Source organism: Hippopotamus amphibius, chromosome 7 (assembly GCF_030028045.1).
Source record: "Hippopotamus amphibius kiboko isolate mHipAmp2 chromosome 7, mHipAmp2.hap2, whole genome shotgun sequence".
Lineage (NCBI taxonomy): Eukaryota > Metazoa > Chordata > Mammalia > Artiodactyla > Hippopotamidae > Hippopotamus > Hippopotamus amphibius.
Window position 1 is genome coordinate 65,321,576 of NC_080192.1, and position 6,658 is coordinate 65,328,233.

Consider the following 6,658-nt stretch of genomic DNA (forward strand, 5'->3'; position numbering starts at 1 on the left):
GTGGTGACCATTACTTTGCTGAATATTGAAGGAGAATCTTCTGCAGATCTCTGGAGTTATCTGTCTGCAGATCTCCAGAATTAACTCTCTGTGCTGCTATTTCTTCTTGCACTGTTTGTCTAAGTCTATTCTCCTGGGTCTACCTGGATTTTCAATTCCATTGTCATTGTTATTGGATTACATTTTCTTGTCCTATGCTTTCAAAGCAGTGAATCAGGACAATCTCAGGGCTCTCCTTGTTTGTTTCCTGTTTCTAAGGGATTACTGCCCTTTTGTTTCCTGATATCTATCATTTTGAAGATAGTTGTTTTATATATATTTTCTCATTTTGTCTTTGCTTCATGCAATAGTCCCCTTTCACCATCTTGGCTAAAAGTCTCCTTTATCTTTCAAAGATGAAAATAATTTCTACCATTATCTCTGGGATAGGATGTTGTTTCTGACACTATTTGATTGGCTTTGAAGAGAGGTAGTTAGAGATGCTTCCACTTTTTAATACCTCTTATACAGACCATATAGCCAATTTTTGAGTTCTGCCAATGCTTTTATATGTTCATTTCAAATAGACCTTTGGGGACATGGAAAATAATTACTAGCTGGGTCTCTGGAAATAGCAGACACACTGAAATCCCAACATGTGTCAAAACTTCATTTATTTTCTGGCCTCCCATATGCTTCCACTAGTGGCATGACTCTTTTGGTCTCTGGTTAGAAATAGCTTGATCTCTCTGTCCAGAAATCTTCATAATATTGTGTATTCCCTTTTTCCCATAAGCAGTTACCTGAGTAAATGGCCATAGATATATTTGGGGAATGACTGTGAGAATCATTATGCTATATATTACCTGTGGCACTGTACTGTCTCTCCTCCAGAAAACCCATTGCTTCCAACAGTCAAAAGGTTCTGGATATGGAAAACCAGCCTTACCCCTGGAAATTAATCCAGGATTCATGACTTGTTTGGGAATGATTGTCCACAACCTCTTCATGTGTCATCTTTGATTTATTTTGATTCTATTTTCCTTATACCTACAGGAGAATTTCTCAACCTCAGAATTAAGGACATTTTATGTGATCTAGCATTTAACAGGGAGTAGTGGACCTCTTATATGAGCTCTAAGTCTTCAGAAGTATTTGAATATTTAATCTGTTGTAGTGAATTTACCCAGATAATCCTATCACATACTTCTGAGTACCACTCCTTCCTAATTAGGAATCTGATCTTAATAAAGAAGATATTCCAAGTTTGAGAATTCAATCTCCTCTATAGCTTTACCCCTATTATACTTAATCCCAAGCTTTTTTTTTTCTTTTTTCCAGATGTTGAAAAAGAATTTCAGTATATATGTTACCAAGGAGGCCTTCTAGCTTTCACTTTTAGCTTTCAATTGGTGACTAATCAAACTCTGTCTTGTATTTTCTTTATCGAATACATCAAAGTAAGAACCATTCTGTTCCACTATCCTGATGATTAATACTTACACATAATTTCTTAAACAGCTGAGATATGCCCTTACTAGTGCATATGGCCCTTTTTGGTTTACTAGGGCTAAGGTCTCAACAATTGAGCTGCTAGTACATGCAAGGTACTAACAATATTCCACATTCTACTGATTATGGAATTCTCACTGCCAGCTGGCTGGTGGCTGATCCTGCTCCAAATATCCACCTTAAAATCACCTTCCTCAGGCATTATTGGCACCATCTTAGGTCAGATTTACCAAGAAAGATTCTGAAGCTGAGATTTGTGGGCAAAATATAGCTGAGGAGTACCTCTGGGATCAACAGAGGAGAGGAGAGTGAAAGAAGTAGGACAAGGCAGAGAGAGAGGCAGTCACCACAAAGCCGTCACCTGGTTCCATGAAGAATTCTGGAGTTGGAGTAATCTTACAGAGTTGTTTACTTAAAGCAAAGAAGCCAAGCCTTTATATCCCAGAATTGACCCATCATTGGATGCAGGCTGCTCTTCATCAAGGGAGCAAGTCAGTAGTCTTCTGAAGAGTGCAATTTCCCGAAAGAGAAGCAGCTGAAATTTTATAATCCTAGCATTTTCAGAAACTGGGAAAATGAGTGTCTCAGTCCTGAAGTGGGAAGTGGCATCTCTGTGGTACCCCCACAGCATCCAGTATGCTCCTTAAACCAAACAAATGGTTCTCAGGCTTTAGTGAACTATGTGGAAGATATATTTTTGGCAGAGGATGAATAGCTTCTTGGCATCTAGAAATATGCCTTCCTTTTTTTTTTTTTTTTTAATGTTTCAGACTCAATCCTGCTTAAAGACAATTTCCAGATGTAAACAACTCTGGAATAGTGCTAGTGAGACCGTTGGCTGCCCCCTCACCCACCTGCATTAATTTTATTGTTTGTCGCATTCCAGAGAGTGCAGTTAATCTGTGATGTTTCTTTCAGCAGCTGGTATGAATAGTGACTTTGCTCAGTAGCAACTCAGAAACTTTTCTCTCTGAAGTGACCCAAAAAGCAACAATGGGAGCTTGAGAAATATATTCTGTATTGTTATGTCCCTGAGCATTTGCTGTCATAAATAATATATGATAATGTTTTCCACATTGTCTGTAAATTATTAAGTGGTGTGTGATACTCCTGAATTTAAATAGTACTGCTAACTAGCTGCAATAAACGCTGCATACATGCACACCCATGTGCATTGCATAGACATGTGCATATACTTCCCTGATAACAGGTAATCTCTGCAGTAGAAAACAATGTAATAGTAGTAGACAAATTAAGATTAAGATTTTTAAGATGAGATTTTTAGTTAAGGTTTTTAAAATGTTCTACTTAATTATGTTAAGAGAAACTTTTTTAAAGTGAAAGTGCATTTAAAGGGCATGCTATCATTTGTAATTTTATTGACACTTCTTTTCTGTGCAATTCAAATGAAAGCCTATTTTCATTTTCTTTTAAGGCATTTATATTTTCAACCAGATTTGGAAAATAGGCATTAAGTTTCATGCCAATGTTTTATATTAGTTCTACCTTAGTGGGCTAAGTCATGCCCAATTACGAATTTTGTTGTTATTTCCAGCTGCATTCTTGTTCTTCTGTTGAACCCACATTTTTCTCTCACTCCTGTCTCTTCATTCTCCCTTTTCACAATACTTCTCCTATTTGTCCATTTGCCTTAATGGATTGAATGACAGATGAAAATATATAGCATATTTTTATCACTGTGATGAAATTATTTATTGTGTATAAAATATTTTTGTCAATATAAATATCTTCTCTACTTCTTGGGTTATACTCACCAAGCACATACTGAGCACAAGGCCATCAAAATTCTAAAAAGCGACCAACTTAATATGCAAGAGCTGCCTTTTTTTTCCACTTCTACAAAATTACTTAATTTAGATAAAAATTCATTGTACCATAATTTTGAAACACTCTGGAATATTCTTCTCACCTGAGAGGTGTTTGTGTCTTCTATAGCTTCCATCCAATGAAACAACAACAAGAAACAGATCATTCAGGTTCTCTGATAAAATGCCATCATCATACAGTGGCATCCCAGTTTCATATTTTTCACTTGATTCCTCCAAATTCCTATACTGCTTCCTGGCAAATTGTACAAATTATTATTTTATACACATACCATGCCCAGGAGAGTTTCACAACTTATTCACCTGTCTTAAATTTTCTGCTTCCTCATTTCTTCCTAAAGAGAAGTTAATTAGTCTAAGAGAATAATAGATGTCAACTCTTGCAAGCTGGAGACCTAATTGTCCCTTTCTCCAAGCTTCTGGAGTAATGTCTTGTGTTCCCCCATTATAGCAGTTATTAGTTTTTTTCTTTTATTATCTTTGTTCCTTTATGTGTTCGGCTTGAGCACAATGAATGTGTCCTTTCATCATCACATTTGTCATAGTATTTAGTGAAAACTATTGACAGAGTTTTGGTTTTAAATCAGAGGTGACTGGTAGATGGAAAAGGGGAAATCCCAGTGAAATGATGCTTTTATCGTAAAAGATGCATGTTGTACAAGAGTCTGGAGTGGTCTGGAAAAAGCTCTAGGCCTGGGATTAATAGGAGCTGTTTAGGGTGGTTTTTCCAGTGCCTTCATATTGCGCAAGCTGGTTTTGCTGCTTGAGTCCTCTGAGCTTCATTTTCTTTATCTGCTCATCACAAATAGGAATCCAAATCTTATCTTCCTGCTTCATGGACTCATGACTCGGAGTAGCAATTATAAAATTACAGCCACAAGTAAAGTTCATGAGTAGAAACCTAGCACAGTGGCTCAGAGCTCAGCCTTCAGAGACACACCTGGGTTTATACCCATTCTCTGTGACCTGTCTTGGGCAATAACCATGGGTATTGATTTCATTGAATTTTAGTTTCCTTAAAGTAGGGATAATATGCTATTCATTTTTATATTGTTTTCACATTGTACTAAGAATTGAATGAGACAGTGCATGCAAAACAGTTACGGAAGTGCTAGTACATAGTAAGTGCTCAATATATAATGGTGGTTGAAGTGGGTGGTACTAGGGAGATGCTGTTTCAGATGACATTTGGCTTCAAGTAGACAATATAGAGACACCAATTAGTGACAACAGCTCACTATTTATATGGTATCATGTACAAAATATCCACATTTCATTTATGATCATGTTTATGTAAAAGAAAAGAACTTTTTGCTTTTATTTTTAATTAACAATAGAGTTTTATTAAATCAATGCATGCATACTAAAATAATAGCCATAAAGCATATTAAAAACAAAGTTTAAAAATAATAATTAGATACATGTTCACAAATCTTGAAACATGATCAGACTTTCTCAGCTTGTTTTAATTCAGAGAGTGAAGCCATTGGCTCTCCACACTCATTATTTCCCTTCATATAAACCCTTGAGGTTTAATTTCTGGAGTGTTCTTCAAGTCTCTCCGCTATCAGAGACTGAGTTCAAAGCAGGGGAAAAGGAGAGTGGTAGAAAATAACAGTGCTTGTTTGATAGGACCACCTATTAGTTGCACTTAACCATCCTGTATTTTGCCCTAACATTGGAAACTGAATAGGATGTATTTTATTTGAATCTGCTTTTGCACTAGCCTCATGAAGCCTGGTTTTCTCTTTACCAAATGAGAAGAAAATAATACATATGGGGGACATATCAGATTGGTGAAAATCTTTGTAGAAAGTAGGTCACTTTAAAAGTTAGAGCCAAAGATATTTAAAAAACTCTTCTCAACTTATTGTTTTACTTAATGAGATGAACTAGGAACCAATGTTGATACCCATCGTGTTTTGTAACTGTCACCAATATTCACAACAAGATGGTGTAGTGAAATTGAAAATAAAGTCATTATACCTCATGCACTAAGGAATGTCTACTTATGGATTCCTATTCAGATTATGGAAAGGGGTAAGGCCGGTGGATTGACACAGGGCAATTTAAGGCATAATACCAACCTAGCAGAGGAAGGAATTTGGGCTAAAATTTGTTTTTCAAAATCCTTAGCCAGATGTTATGTAGGTAATTAGCATTTTTACATAGATTGTTATCATGAGCAAAAAAAAAAAAAATTGTGAAAAGCCCATCATCTGTTTATCTGGATAATCTTAATTGAAATATATGTGAGTTGAGGATAATTATAGCCTGGTCCATGTGCATTATCTCCAGTTTCTAGCAAGGCTTGTATATGATTTTTAGACATGTTCCTCTCCAAAGGAGAAGCAAAACAGTATAAGTTTGATTGTAAGGTAAACACTGTAATTTAGGTGGTGTAATATTATTTGTGGTCCTTGATATATTTACATGACTACATAGGAGTCACATTTATATTTAATTTCCCAAGAGGTCCTTAAATTTCAACATTCCTTAGAGTTCCTAAGGAAGAATCACATCAGTTTACACATTACTTCCTAATTTAAGGGTCTCCTTTAGACACATCCACTAGGCAGAATTTTATATTCATATATATTTCCATAATTATATATTTAAAAAAATAAAGTTGAGTTTTTTCTAGTGAACCATGTGTTTTAATATTAACTGAAGTAGCGGGAGGAAATCTGAGCTGACATTAAAATGCATGGGGCCATTAGTGGGTTGGAATGAAAAGAAAGTATTTAAAATTAATAACATATTTGCTAGCTTGTTTTTTCACTGCATCTTCTGCCATTGACTTAGGTGTCATAAATATAGCATCCATAGAAGCTAAAATAATACCTTATAACTCTTATAAATCTCTCATGATTCAATTCAAAGATGGACACAAAAAGGCCAGGCTGTACCAGGAATTCACCAACTGTCTTGTATTGTTGTTTTAATAAAATAGCAAATGGATTTTGCTAAATCATTTTCTGTTTAATTTGTAAAGTGGAGGCAGTTACTTGGAATTATTTTCACTTACTTTTTTTTATGCTATTGGGTTCTATTACCTATTGCTCACTTTGCTTCTAAGGTAATTTGTAAGTAGACTGGATCTCTTCTGTCTTCTCTTTACAATTTCTTCTACATTTTGATTTGCACAGAAAATTACACAGCTAGATTTTGAAATATGAGTACCCAGGAAAAGTTTAACTTTGCAGGCCTGGGTTGCTCAAACCTTGTACATTCCTAGAAATTGTCTGTTTTCAGGGCTGGCAGTTGGCTTGTTCCTGGGAGCTAAACTCCAGGAATATTCCATTCGATAAGAGTGTTTT